Below are 15,932 nucleotides of genomic sequence, written 5' to 3' on the forward strand. Positions count from 1 at the left end.
TTCTACCAGTGGTCCCATGGGACCCTCATAAAGAGCACCTTCACACACCCCAAAGGAATCATTTTGGTTGGCGGCTGAGAGAGTTGGATTACCAGATTGTGTTGTCACTGACGGAGGGAGCGGAAAGAGAAGCAGGGGACAGGTTTCAGAAATCTATGAGCTCCATTTCCATCTGATGGCATCTAATTGCTTAAAGCTCAATTCAGCAAAAACGTAGGTGATAAAGTTTGGCAACAATCCCCGGGTATGGACACCGGACTGGTGGTTTGAAGGGTTGGGATCCTGCCCTATACCCACTAGGAAAGCCAAGAATCTGGGAGTCCTATTGGACAACAAACTCACCATGGGGGACCAGGTGAACCAGGTAACTTCTGCCTGTTTTATGGTCCTCAGGATAATCAAAAAAATCAAGCTCTTCCTCTCAGCCAGCAACCTTAGGATGGTTGTTACGGCTCTGATTTTGTCCCGCCTGGACTATTGCAACAGCCTCTAACTTAATTTACAGAAACAACACATATACAAGTTGCAACTGGTCCAGAATGTGGCAGTCAATTCAATTCAATAATAACTTTATTCGGTAGTTTAACCACTTGGATGCTAGGCGTTTTCCCGCTGTGTGCTGGAAGGTAAACAGTCAAAATATCGAGTTTTTAATTTCGACCTACACTAATATCGAGTTGCTAATATCGATGGGACAGAATATCGATGTCCAGAATATCGATGGCCAGAATATCGACCCTAAGGTAAGTAATATCGAAATTACTAATATCGATAGCATATATATCGAAATTACTAATATCGATAGCATATATATCGATGTAAGTAATTTCGATTTACTAATATGTGTTAGAAATATAAGTTAAGTATTTAAATTAATTGTTATAATATGTGTTTAATATGTTTTTATAATTTAAAAATATATAAGAGTAAATAATTTGTTTTACTACCACAGCGGGTTGTGGGTTTATAGGGGAATAGGGTGGGAAGTAATTTATTTGTAATTAAATAATTATTTTTCAATGATTAATTTATTTTGCAATTAAATATTAATTGGCAATTATTTATTTTAATTGATTAATTGATTAATTAATTGATAATTTATGTATATTTTTAACTAAATTATGTTTTACTACCACAGCGGGTTGTGGGTTTATAGGGGAATAGGGTGGGAAGTAATTTATTTGTAATTAAATAATTATTTTTCAATGATTAATTTATTTTGCAATTAAATATTAATTGGCAATGATTTATTTTAATTGATTAATTGATTAATTAATTGATAATTTATGTGTATTTTTAACTAAATTATATGTTTTACTACTGGAGCGGGTTGTGGGTTTATAGGGGAATAGGGTGGGAAGTAATTTATTTGTAATATTAATTAATTTTGGGTAAAGGGGTATTTTTAGGGTTCAGGGTCAGTTTTCAGTTTTTGGGTAAAGGGGTATTTTTAGGGTTCAGGGTCAGTTTTCAGTTTTTGGGTAAAGGGGTATTTTTTGGGTTCAGGGTCAGTTTTCAGTTCTTTGGTAAAGGGGTATTTTTAGGGTTCAGGGTCAGTTTTCAGTTCTTTGGTAAAGGGGTATTTTTAGGGTTCAGGGTCAGTTTTCAGTTTATGGGTAAAGGGGTATTTTTAGGGTTCAGGGTCAGTTTTCAGTTTTTGGGTAAAGGGGTATTTTTTGAGTTCAGGGTCAGTTTTCAGTTCTTTGGTAAAGGGGTATTTTTAGGGTTCAGGATCAGTTTTCAGTTTTTGGGTAAAGGGGTATTTTTAGGGTTCAGGGTCAGTTTTCAGTTTTTGGGTAAATGGGTATTTTTTGGGTTCAGGGTCAGTTTTCAGTTCTTTGGTAAAGGGGTATTTTTAGGGTTCAGGGTCAGTTTTCAGTTTATGGGTAAAGGGGTATTTTTAGGGTTCAGGGTCAGTTTTCAGTTTTTGGGTAAAGGGGTATTTTTTGAGTTCAGGGTCAGTTTTTAGTTCTTTGGTAAAGGGGTATTTTTAGGGTTCAGGGTCAGTTTTCAGTTTTTGGGTAAAGGGGTATTTTTAGGGTTCAGGGTCAGTTTTCAGTTTTTGGGTAAATGGGTATTTTTTGGGTTCAGGGTCAGTTTTCAGTTCTTTGGTAAAGGGGTATTTTTAGCGTTCAGGGTCAGTTTTCAGTTTATGGGTAAAGGGGTATTTTTAGGGTTCAGGGTCAGTTTTAGGTTTTTGGGTAAAGGGGTATTTTTAGTGTTCAGGGTCAGTTTTCCCTACTGTTGCACCCACTGGAGTGGGAATAGTAATTATTGTTAAGTAATTATATATTATATATTATTTTTTTTTATTATTTTTATTAAATATGTATTATTATTATTTTTAACAATTATTACATATATTTAAATATGTTTAAGTAATTATTATGTATTATTTACAGTATTTTTATGTTATTTTACATTAAAAAAAAATCGATATATTTAACAACGATATTTTTTACATCGATATGAATATTTCGATATTTTGGTACTTACCATGTTGTACATAGGGCGTCGATATTTTTGCTATCGATATAATTACGCCGATATTTGTGTAGGTCGAAATTCTGTCTGTCGAAATTCTGTCATAGATCCGTGCTGGAAAATGCCATTTTAGTGGCACCATGACGAGCGCAGCTCGTCATCAGCACACGACCCCCGTGGGTGATGACGAGCTGAGCTCGTCATCAGCATCGAAGGGGTTAAAAAGAAACACCATAAAAGTTCACAATGAGCAAGTTACAGAATTTACAAAGATTAAAAAACAATATAAAAATACGTTTGTTAAAAAAAGCATTTAAAAAGAAGAACAACATCTCAGTTTATGTAATTTTCGACCTTGTCATAACATACAGCTTTCCTATTGTCTGGCATTCTTTCATCTATGCGGAGGTAATATGAGGCTCATACTCAGAGATTCGTGCGATGACGTATACAAAATTTGAGAAAGCATACAATCGCTTTAGCATAGTTTTCATTTTTGAGATACTGAAGTGCCAGATATGTAGGCGGCACTGTCGAAGTCCCCAGATTTTCAGAATGGGCAATATCCAGCGTTTACGGGGTTCAGTAAAAAACTTACAGAATAACATTGTATGTATCGTTGTTTGTGGAGACACTAGGTCACATGGACACATAGGAAATGTGGATGTCCAGACGTCTTGCTTTGGAAATACAACCAGTAAATGGAACAAATCAAATCTAAAACGGGTGAGCAACATTTTTTCATACTGTGTAAGGGTAAAGTTCAAGTAGGGTTCAGTGGTAAACACAGTCTGCGCTAATAAAGAGTGTTGAACAGATGGTTTATGAATCTCAGGTAGTAATCGTAACTGACGCAGGTGTACAAGACACTCTCTTTTTAGATCCTTTTTTGAGATTTCATTTATCAGTAACTGGTGATCAAAAAACTTCCTGTAACCTAAATCTGTTAATAGCGCTTTAACATATGATAACCATTTAATTTTCTTGCAGTGATCGAGTGTTAAAATATCTTGAATAATCGCCCTAGTTAGTTGGCATTGCTCAGTCACCCATATTCGACGCCACAGCATTATTGGTTGCATTTTTATAATGTCTGTAATATAGTCAATGCCCAACTCTGTGTGGCAGGCATAGGTGGAGCAGCTTTTAGGTACCGGTAGCAAATATCTCAAAAAGGAATTCTCGACTTTTTGTATTGAATCCACATTTGCAAAGCCCCATATCCCCGCCCCATATGTTGCCGTGCTTACACATTTTGCGTTGTATATTTGTAACAGTTCTTTTGATGGTCGCTGCCCCAGTCTTTGTGAAAACATTTTTAACGAAGTTGTTTCTCACAAAAATGAGAGCTTCCTTGCGTTAATAGCTGGGTTCCATTTACATTTTTCGTCAATGACAATCCCTAAATAGGGATACGTTGTAGACCTGTCCAATTGGTCACCCTGTACATATAATCTCTGTTTTTTTGCATTTCTTTCCCCCCCCGCGTGCATTGTATATGTTTTCTTTGCGTTTAATTTCAAATTCAGACTTGCCATAAAGGCACAATATCTGTTCAAGGCCAGCTGTAATTCATTTGGTGTTCTTGCTAAGATAACAGCATCGTCGGCATATAGGAGCGCTGGTATCTGCCGACGAGCTATTAAGGGAAGATCTTTGCTGCCTTGAAGCATGGCAGCCTCCAAGCCGTTGGTATAAAGGGTGAATAGAAAGGGGGCCAGTACACAGCCCTGTCTGTCTTCCTTTTCCACCCTAAAAGTACCCGTGAGCTCACCTCTCACCCCGAATCTTACCCTGCCTGTAGTACCTATATACAACTCTCTGAGAAAGTCCACAATTGGATGGTGAAATCCCATTTTCAAGATAATACTCCACAGCATTGAGTGTGCCACGCAAACAAACGCTGCGGAGAGATCGACGTATACCATATGGAGAGAGGACCCTTTAGCTTCCACATATTTGCCCGCCATAAGGGACAAATTTAAGGCCTGGTCAACTGTTCCCAGCCCCTCTCGAAAACCATATTGTAGATCTGAAATTATGTTATGATCAGTAGCCCACTCCTGGAGTCGCTCGAGAAGTATTCGCCCTGCCATCTTCCCGAGCGAGTCCAGGAGGGAGATCGGACTATAGCATGTTGGACTGTTTCGATCCCCTTTTTTAAATATGGGTACCAACGTCGATGTTCTCCAAGAGTCTAGTAAACCCACTTCAGTAGTGGCATTCAGGACGTTGGTCAACAGGGGAGTCCATAGATCCGGGAGGTGTTTAAAAATGTCAACAGGAACACCGTCCGGGCCAGGAGCTTTGGCTGTTTTTGAGGATTTTAAGGCTTTTTGGACCTCTTCGTGAGAAAGCTGAAGTTTTATTGGATAAATGACCTGTGTCAAGGGGTCAGGATGATCTATGTCTACTATAGCATCTTTGGAAAAAACTTTTGAAAAGTGCCTCACCCATTCCTGTTCACTTATGGCTACATCAATTGAGGGAGAGTTATCTTTATCTGTTAGAAATGGGGAGCGGACTACCTGCCAGAACATAGTGCTGTCTTTCAATTCCGAACTTTGGCTAGGACGTGCCCATAGTTCGGCTTTCATTTCTTTTTTCCTGTTATTTAGGGCAGCCGTATACTCCTTTCTAAGTCTGCTAACTTCAGCTCTGTCCCTGTGATCTCTATTTAGAGCTTCCTTTAAACATGTTGATGCCTTTGTGCATGCTGAGTTAAACCAACCTTTCTTTGTATGGGGCTTTTGTTTATGCGTCCTGGTTAGTTCTTTACGTATGTTTGTTGTAATCGCCAGGAAGCTCTTTATGACTTCCTTCGGTTGTGTTATAGGGTCCAGACAGTTTATAATGTCAGCTTGATTACATGTGACTATTTTTCTAGTTGTTGTTTCCTTGTCGATGCTGCCCCACTTCAGTGTATAACCGTTGGAGGAGCCTAATGCTAGCTCACGTTGGTTTAAGACGGTCATAATATCATATGGTTTGTTTGTTTTTATTTCGGCAAGAACCATAGTAAGTGGAAAGTGGTCACTCAGAGGATTTTTGGCAACCTCAAATTCTTCTATGGTAAAACCCATGGGTATTGAGATTAATATGTAGTCTATTGTACTTGTTAAACCTCTACCGTTGAAGGTGGGCTGAAAAGGGACTGTTGGATTCTTTAATTCATTAACAAAGCTCAACTCTAATTCAGTCATGACTTCGGTCATTTTTTCTCCCACATTGGAGTGTGTAAAGTGCGTCAGATTTTTATCGGCCTCATCGCTGATACCACACTTGTCATTATTGCTGTTACTGCATAGGTGAAGGTTAAAATCTCCCCCCCAGATTATCGTACATGACATTTTAATATATTTTTCACGTTGATCTTGTAATATTGCAGAAATCTCTGGAAGAAGAGTAATCAAGTCAGCCTGAGAGAGATTATTATAGAAATTTACTATTAGGTAGAGTCTTTGTTTGGTAATCTTTAGAACAATAATCTGGAAGTTCTCCTCCAATCTTAGAGGATGTACGTCGTCCACAGGAAGAGTGTTTGTAATATAGGTAGCTAAGCCGCCGCTGTTTCTACCAGAGATTGATTTCTTTGCAGGTGACCAGAAAGTTTTAAAGCCCGCTATATGTTTTGGCCTAATAGCCCAAGTCTCCTGAAGACAGATACAACCGCTCAAGTTGATCTGATTCAGGAAACCGGGGTTTGTCTTTTTTGCAGAAAGGCCTGCGATGTTCCAGAATGTAAAATATATATGCAAGGTGAGTGCAGTAGAATCAACAGAGATACTTATATCAGGTATCGGATCTAGAGCTTCCGGAGTGGTTGGAGCCGATATTACAGTCGCCAAAACATCTGTCTTATGGTGTTTTATTATTGAACGTTTAATTGTACCAAAAGTAGGGATGAACTGGGTTGCCTTTCTTTCAGAGACAGTAGTTATAGTAGATTTGAATTTAATTTGAATTTAAAATTATTTATAAAGCGCACGTTCGCCAGCGGCTTCATGGCGCTACAACTTACAGAAAACAAGGCAGATGGGCAAATGTAAATTAAAAAAGTTCAAGCTACAGGAGGACAGTTAATTGAAGGCTTTGGAAAACAAATAAGTTTTGAGTTGTTTCCTGAACTGGGGATATAGGGTCAAGGCTCTGAGCTCAGGAGGCAGGGAGTTCCAGAGGAGTGGAGCAAGGGTTGCAAATTTTGAGCCTCCCCATTTCTTCCTCTGGAATCGCGGGACAGTGAGGAGGGATTGGGTAGATGAACGAAGTTCTCTGGTAGGGACGTAAGGAATAATCTCAGAAGAGATAAAAGCCGGTGCCGTGCCCAGTCTCGCTTGAAAGGTGATAGAGGCCAGCTTGAACTGGACACGTTCGCGAACTGGGAGCCAATGCAAAGATTTAAGAAGGGGAGGTGACATGGTGGGATTTTGGTAATTTGAACACCAGGCGCGCCGCCTGGTTCTGAATCTGTTGCAACCGCCTAAGGCTATATGCGGGTATACTAGCATATAGGGCGTTGCCGTAATCCAGGCGGGAGATGACCATTGTCAAGGTGATCAATTTCAAAGCGTGAAAAGAAAAAAAATGGGACACCTTGCGTATAGTACGCAGTGAAAGAAAGGAAGAGGACACCACAGAACTAACCTGGGAGTGAAGAGTGAGTTGGGGGTTGAGCATGATACCTAGAGTTTTTACTGAGGAAGAGGGGACAGGTGGGGAACCAAGGGAAGGGGGCCAGAACAGAGGAGACCAGGGGCTGGATGAACCACCCGTCAACACCAGCTCGGTCTTGTCTGGGTTGAGTTTTAAATGGTTGTGGTTCATCCAGTCTCGGATGTGGGTCATAGTGGATTGGAAGTTGGAGATAGAAGACGGGGAAGAGGACAGGTTGAAAACAAGTTGGAGGTCGTCAGCATAGTTGTATACTGCGACCTCCATCTGCTGTAGAGAAAAAATAAGAGGAGCAATGTAAAGGTTAAACAAAAGGGGTGAAAGAGAGGAACGTTGGGGGACCCCGCACTGAACTTTCCGGAAATCCGCAGTAAAGTCACCCAGGCGAACTGCCTGGGTGCGGTCCCTCAGGAAGGAGGATAACCATACCAGTGCGGTACCTCCGATCCCCGCCGCCTTGACACGGGAGAGTAAGATGGTATGATCAACCGTGTCAAAGGCGGCAGAGAGATCAAGAAGGACCAGGGCCTGGGTCTTGTTGGTATCCATTCCCTCCCTGAGGTTGTCAAGGACCGAGAGTACTACGGACTCCGTGGAGTGTGCAGGGCGGAAACCGGCCTGGCGGGGGGCTAAGACCCCATGCATCTCCACAAAAGTGCTCAAAGTGCAGGTGACGTGGCGCTCGAGCACTTTTGCTAAAAATGGCAAGAGGGAGATGGGGCGGTAGTTGGCGGGGACCGAGGGGTCCGCGCCAGGTTTCTTGAGAATGGGGACGATGATTGCTGTTTTCAGTGGGGCCCTGAGAAAGTGGGCTGTTAAGAAGGTGAAGGGGGGGATCGGAACAGGAAGAAAAAATGTGACGGAGAATGTGGGAGGGACAAGGGTCTAGAGGGAAACCAGATTTGACTAAGGGAATTATCGAGGTAAGGATTTCCTTAGTCAGGAGAGGGAGGGCATCAAATTGTCCCTTGGGGGGGGGCACTGAGGGTCCACAAACGTAGGAGAAGGGGGAGGGATATTGGCCTTGATGGCGGCAATTTTTTGGATGAAGAAATTATTAAGGGAGTGGCAGAGTTCTGGAGAGGGAGTGGGTTTCAAGGTGGATCTATCAGAGAATGCCATGTTGTGCACAATCGAAAAAATTTCCCTCGATTGGTTCTCTGCGGCGAGGATTTTGGAGGAGAAGTAAGATGGTGAAGTCGTCGCTGTTTTAGAGGGTTGAGGAAGTTCTCAGTTAGACTGGGAACTGGGAAGTCAATCGTTAAGATCTAGCCCAGAGAGGGCGTTGAATCTATTATATGTCGGAATATTGTAGGGAGTAGGTAATGGCAAGGCCATTTGTCTCCATCGATTATCACCATTCTCTTGGAAAGTGGTTCCAGAAAGATAAGGATGAATAGGAGGAGGTATAAGTGTTTGACTCTGATGCCACTGTACCGAGCCTGTTGGGTAAAGAAACTTGGGATTCTGATAAGAAGTGGAAGGATAAGAGTCAGAAGGGAAAGAGATTTCTGAAAATGGGTTCATAGTGATAGGTGGGATATTATTATTTGTATTTAGCAAATGCCTGTAAAAATATCCTAATGGGAGGAGGGTTGTATTGAATTCCCAAGTGGAAGGTGGAGGGGCCTTAGCTAGTGTCTTTTCGGCCCACTGAGGGTTCCTGAAAGTAATCGCTACACAATCCCCCTCAATTTTTTTTCGTAAGGGGCCTATCCAACCTACTCTTTGAGTGTGGGAAATTTCCCCGGCACATTCTATTGGAAAGTTACAGTTCAAACTTAACCAATGTAGTATCCTATTTTTCAGGGCAAGAAGTAGTTTCACTCTGCTCTTGTTTGAGGGTCGGTACGTTTACCAATACAAGTACATAGGCTCCACATTCAGGGGGGAGGGTGATGCGTGTAGGGATCTGTCGTGACCTGTATGGTTGTTCGTACGGTATTTTCGACTGCTGGGTCCTTGCAGCCATATAATTAGATTGGATGGGTGCCTGTGATCCTTGTTGGTGTGCTACGTGGGAGTTCCCTGTCTGACTAGTGACTGATTGAATGTTCGTATTGAAGGTAAGAGTTGAACTGTTAGACGATAAAGGTTTATTTACAGCGGTTGGATTATTGCTCGGAGTTTTCTGTTTTTGCATAGTTGCTGGTGTAGGAATAGGTTTTGGTTGAGGAATAATTGTTTTGCTAGTATTTGATTTAGGGTATCGAACTGCAGAGATATTTTGAGAGGCAGTAGGTGCTGTTTTTATGTTTAGGGATATTAATTCTTCAATTTGTTTTTCCAGTCGGGCAAGCCTAGTTTCGAGTGGTGACAGATATATACTTAAGAGATTCCCAATTCGCTCAATCAACTGATCGCTGCCTATAGTATTTTCATGCTTGTCGCTATGTTCTTCCCTTATGTTTGTGTCTGAAGTCCCCAAGGGTTGGAGTATTTCATTAGATGTCTTTTTACTCTTCTGCTGCCTCACACGTTGGCGCTTCGTTGAGGCCCGAGGGACCGCTAATGTCAGTTGCTTAGTTAGTTTAGGAATTGCGCCCCCTTGTATATGAGTGGCTTCATTCTCTTGAGTGTCATCCACAATTTCAGGTGATAAGGCCACATTGAGGGCTGGGGATCTTTCTAAATCAGTACTTAAGTCACAATTGGTGGAAGAATCTGATACTGATAGATCGACCTCATTTGTTAGTATGCAAGGGTCGTTTTGGGTGTCATGAGTGATAGCTGAGTGGGTTGTGCTGGAATTACCTGGGGTAGTAGCAAATGTAATACTTCCTAAAGAAAAGCGTTTGGCAATGCTCAAGTCATGTGATACTCTTTGCTGCAGTAATGAAATGCTAAGATCGATAGCGTCACTTGTTCTAGTTATAAAGCTGTCTATCGGCCCTAAAATTGAAGCTGCTCCCACAGCAGTCTTACTTCTGCTGCCTCTCGTAGTCATAATGCAGTTTGTACTGTTTCAGCAATTGGACAATGTTACTTATAAATCAGTATGCACCACTATAAATGTCTATAAGTACTCCCAGGGTACACAGTAGTACATAATAGGTAGTAAGCGATATCCTACTTGTTTGGCTGGCTAAGATGTTAGGGCAGTGGACCCAACCCGACCTCTTCGGCCTCGGACGGCAACAGACGGTCCCGCCCTTGTCCCGGGCTTCTCCCGGTCGCTCCCGCGCAGCGGGGCTCAGCTGTTTATTTTATATGGCTGAAAGAGGAAGGAGAGGGAGGAGCCTGCAGGGAGAGCTGCCCAGGTGGCTTCAATGTGGGCGGGCGGGCGGGCGCTCCTGGGACAGGTAGTCCTGCGCCTCCGCCTACTCGCAGCCCTGCAGGTTTCAATAGCAAAGTTTCCAGTCCGCTTTTGAAATAGTTACAAAACAGCTTCCCAGGCGACGCGACGCTAGGTGCTGGCTCAAACAGAGGGAGAAAAGGTCAATTCCGCCGCCTCGGACAAGGTGCTGCCAGGAAAACACTGATTAAAGTATCCCACTAGTAGCCCAGTACTGCTGCCTTAAGAACGGACCAGTGAGGGAGGAGCCTGCAGGGAGAGCTGCCCAGGTGGCTTCAACGTGGGCGGGCGGGCGGGCACTCCTGGGACAGGTAGTCCTGCGCCTCCGCCTACTCGCAGCCCTGCAGGTTTCAATAGCAAAGTTTCCAGTCCGCTTTTGAAATAGTTACAAAACAGCTTCCCAGGCGACGCAACGCTAGGTGCTGGCTCAAACAGAGGGAGAAAAGGTCAATTCCGCCGCCTCGGACAAAGTGCTGCCAGGAAAACACTGAACAAAGTATCCCACTAGTAGCCCAGTACTGCTGCCTTAAGAACGGACCAGTAAGGGAGGAGCCTGCAGGGAGAGCTGCCCAGGTGGCTTCAATGTGGGCGGACGGGTGGGCGCTCCTGGGACAGGTAGTTCTGCGCCTCCGCCTACTCGCAGCCCTGCAGGTTTCAATAGCAAAGTTTCCAGTCCGCTTTTGAAATAGTTACAAAACAGCTTCCCAGGCGACGCGACGCTAGGTGCTGGCTCAAACAGAGGGAGAAATGGTCAATTCCGCCGCCTCGGACAAGGTGCTGCCAGGAAAACACTGAACAAAGTATCCCACTAGTAGCCCAGTACTGCTGCCTTAAGAACGGACCAGTGAGGGAGGAGCCTGCAGGGAGAGCTGCCCAGGTGGCTTCAACGTGGGCGGGCGGGCGGGCACTCCTGGGACAGGTAGTCCTGCGCCTCCGCCTACTCGCAGCCCTGCAGGTTTCAATAGCAAAGTTTCCAGTCCGCTTTTGAAATAGTTACAAAACAGCTTCCCAGGCGACGCAACGCTAGGTGCTGGCTCAAACAGAGGGAGAAAAGGTCAATTCCGCCGCCTCGGACAAGGTGCTGCCAGGAAAACACTGAACAAAGTATCCCACTAGTAGCCCAGTACTGCTGCCTTAAGAACGGACCAGTGAGGGAGGAGCCTGCAGGGAGAGCTGCCCAGGTGGCTTCAATGTGGGCGGACGGGCGGGCGCTCCTGGGACAGGTAGTCCTGCGCCTCCGCCTACTCGCAGCCCTGCAGGTTTCAATAGCAAAGTTTCCAGTCCGCTTTTGAAATAGTTACAAAACAGCTTCCCAGGCGACGCGACGCTAGGTGCTGGCTCTAACAGAGGGAGAAAAGGTCAATTCCGCCGCCTCGGACAAGGTGCTGCCAGGAAAACACTGAACAAAGTATCCCACTAGTAGCCCAGTACTGCTGCCTTAAGAACGGAGCAGTGAGGGAGGAGCCTGCAGGGAGAGCTGCCCAGGTGGCTTCAATGTGGGCGGGCGGGCGGGCGCTCCTGGGACATGTAGTCCTGCGCCTCTGCCTACTCGCAGCCCTGCAGGTTTCAATAGCAAAGTTTCCAGTCCGCTTTTGAAATAGTTACAAAACAGCTTCCCAGGCGACGCGACCCTAGGTGCTGGCTCAAACAGAGGGAGAAAAGGTCCATTCCACCGCCTCGGACAAGGTGCTGCCAGGAAAGCACTGAACAAACTGCTGTCGGACACTGCTAGGTTTGCCTTGGTTAGAGGAGAGCTGAGGAAATTACATTGGCTTCCAATCCCATTTAGATCACGGTTTAAGGCCCTTTGTGTGGTCTTTAAGGCAGTGAATGAGATTGACCCGGAGTTTCTTAAACATAGGCTCAATTGGTATGTCCCCAACAGAACCCTCCGTTCTTCCGGGTCTAAACTTGTTCGAACTCCTATGTTTAAGAAAACTAACTGGGGAGGCCGAAGTTTCTTTCACTGCGCCTCCAAAGCATGGAACGAGCTTCCGTTCCACCTCAGAAATGCCCCAGATCTTATCTCCTTTCGGAAGGGTTTCAAAACCTGTTTTTTCTCTGAATAATCAGCTCACTGTTTTCCCCAGGTAACGAGGACCCAGCGCCAGGACACCCTAGGGCTGCTGCGCGCTTTACAAGTTCTATTAACATAACATAACACCTTTCTCACAATAGAGGGCCTCAATTACAATTCCCTGTGTCACTGGAATGTCACTTTTATTGACTCTCTGGTGGGGCACATTGCAGTGCCATACCTACAAGGCCATGTAAAGCCATCCTGCGTGGATTTTCAAGGCCTAGTAGATGTGGTGTGAGGCAACGCAGCACAAGGGAGAGGATGTGGCCTAGCGGCCAGGGTGGTCGACCTCGAAGACGGAGAACCATGCTCGAGTCTCGACAGGGACACTCAACATCCTGTGATTCTGGGCAAATCATGTAATCTCCCCCTGCCTAAAACAACCATTGGAAATGCAATAGGTCTCGCAGCATTAGAGTTAGTGCTTTTAGAATTGTTTATGGGTTTTTTTGTAAATCTTTAGCATTTTTGTTTCCTGTAGCCAATGCTAAAGAATTAAAAAAAAAAAGCCATAAACATTTCTAAAAGCTCTAACTCAAATGCTCCGAGACCTATTGCACTGTGTGAGGGTGAGGGGGTGAGGGTGAGGGTGGGTGAGGGTGGGTGAGGGTGGGTGAGTGAGGGGTTGAGGGTGAGTGAGGGTGAGGGGTTGAGGGTGAGTGAGAGTGAGGGTGAGTGAGAGTGAGGGTGAGTGAGGGTGAGTGAGGGTGAGTGCGCATAAGAGCAGGGGGCATGAACACTACCAGGGTGGTGAAGTAAGAGCCTGGACATAAGGTTGTGTGTCAATTCTGGGGCATCTGGGTGAGTAGGCAATTGGTAGGGGAGCAAGGGCGGCCAGGTGGGGGGAAGGGGTGAAACACAGAGTGGCGAAGAAGCTCACGGTGGCTGTGCAGTAAGCGGGAAGAACAGAATGAAGAGAGTAGCCTCAACGTCTGCAATCACGTCATGGTAATGGGCTAGGAAGCCGGCAGGTAGGTGAGTCTAGAAGAACATACCGAGGCGGAATAGCGAGAGGCAAAGGACCCGAACTCGCGATGTGCAATTAAGTCAGACTAAGGGTGACAACGAACAGTTTCAAGGTGGGGGCCAGGAATGGGAAGTACAAAAGCCGTGGGTTAGTAAGGTCAAAGTGCAGGAGGAGGGATGTCGAAATCCTGGGGCTGATTCACTCGCGTAAGGCATAGTATCAGTGTGGCGGCATCTGGAAGTAAGCGCTCAAACCATGGCCAAGTTGTCGGACCGGGTGGGGTGACATACCGGAGCAGTGCGAAAGAGAAGTGGCCAGATGAAGCGCTTAGGCGGCAGAGTTACCTGGAAAAACAATGTAGATCGGAAGATCAGTAATTAAGGTGCTTCCAGTCGGATGGGCAACATCTGTAGTGGGGGAATAAAGGAGTGGAATGAGGGACGAGGGAACATTGGTGAAGCCGGGCGGGTGAGCTGGGGGGAGCGTGTAAATACCTGAATAAAGCGGGAGGCACAGCGCGGGCGATCGGTGCCACATCCGTGGACGTCAGGTGCTTCGCAGTCCGGCGTTCCACGCGTTGTGGTAGAATACCTGGCAGAGGAAAGGGAGGGGAAAGGCTAAGGATAAGGACTGGTGGAGGACGGTCGAGGAGAGGGGGGGTAAAAGAACACGGCGGGCTGTGTACCTGAGTCAGTAGAGGAGCTCTCATGGAGTCAATCCAGGGGCCGTTGTTGCTTCGGCAGGGTTACTGTGGAGCCGGTCGACAAAGTTGAATACCAGGAAGTGGTGTGTCACGAGGGGTGTGATGTGGTAGCAAGGGGCCAATCTGGATGTGGTGAAGGGGCGGGGCCGGGGAGGGGAGTGGAAAAAGGGGAGCCTGGCTCTGTATAACAAGCAAATATTTTATTCAAACTGCTGAAGTAAAAAAAACTCTAGCAACTGAATAATATTTATGGAAACAACAAACCTTTGCAAGTCGATGGTTTTCATAAAGTTGTTTTTAAGGAGGGAAGAGAGGGGAGGGGGGAGGAGAAATGCGAGACGGCGGGAAGGGGGCAGACATGGCGGGGAGGGGGCGGAGCGGGGGAGAGGGTGTGTGTGTGTTGTTAGGAGGGCATTGCGAAATGTGAGACGGCGGGAAGGGGAGGGGGCGGAGCGGGTAAACAAAGACGGACGTGCACGCGCTTTTAAGGTCAATGCGCATGCGCATAAGCTCAATGCGCATGCGCATTGACCTTAAAAGTCACGGGCACTGCAAGGAATCGCCACGATTCCTTGCAGTGTGGATAAAGAGTGGATAAGTCGCAATACTCTCGCTTGCTCGATGCGCATGCGCATCGACAGGCGAGACCTAAAAATGAGGCCCTTAAGTCACCACAATGACCACCTTGTGAATGAGTGATCAGGGCGAAGGGCTCAGCACAACACCCCAGCCCTGGTGCCACCACCATGATAATGACCAAGTCTGATTCTGGGCGTGGGTCACTGCTTGAGCCGTGAAGTCACCACTGGGAGCTTCTTGAGAACGGGTGAGCCACCTTCTCTTTCACACCCTCTCACAATCAGACTCACTTCTTTACGGCACTGCCAAGAGTATTCACGAGGAGACCCCTGCTCGCCGCAGCGCGTGCAAGAGGAAACCCCTGCTCACGGCAGCGCGTGAGGGGCCAATATACGCGCAGACTGTATGGGATCTGCGTCTCGTCGCCCAGATCAGTCTTGAATATCATCATTATTACAAAAAATAACTTCAAAATATATATTTCACAAACGAAATATTAATTCATCTCTTGAGCTCTACCTTCTTGTGTTTTCTCTGGCTTTATTGCATTCCACGCTATGACCCTTGTCCTAGGAAGAGAAATCTCTGTATTTTAAACTTTGTTTCAAGATAAATAAAAGATACGGGTCATTCTTGAGCCTCCTGGAGTGGGAGGGGCTCGGGTGACGGACAGGTTGAGGTGACGGGTGGAGGATGGAGAGCGACGAGGGGGAAATTCCACTCACCTTGCAGGGCTACCCCCCACCAGCCCCTCCCACCTCAGATTGTGTATAAAACACCTGCCCGAGCCGAGAACAGGCAGAAGAGGAGCAGCTGGCCGCCCTCACAGAGACACCCCAGAAACAGGACCGGTCGTCACAGGGCGTCTATCCAGACCAGACCCTCAAGGAGAGACCCTCGGACACAGGAAGCCAGACGACCATCACCAGAGCAGCCCTCACAGAGGAGAGACAGCAGCGACCCTCACCAGAGCAGCCGTCACAGAAGAGAGACAGCAGCGACCCTCACCAGAGCAGCCGTCACAGAAGAGAGACAGCAGCGACCCTCACCAGAGCAGCCCTCAGAGGAGAGACAGCAGCGACCCTCACCAGAGCAGCCCTCAGAGGAGAGATAGCACCGACCCTCACCAGAGCAGCCCTCAGAGGAGAGACCC

This window comes from Lissotriton vulgaris, chromosome 10 (genome assembly GCF_964263255.1).
Source record: "Lissotriton vulgaris chromosome 10, aLisVul1.2, whole genome shotgun sequence".
Classification (NCBI taxonomy): Eukaryota; Metazoa; Chordata; class Amphibia; order Caudata; family Salamandridae; genus Lissotriton; species Lissotriton vulgaris.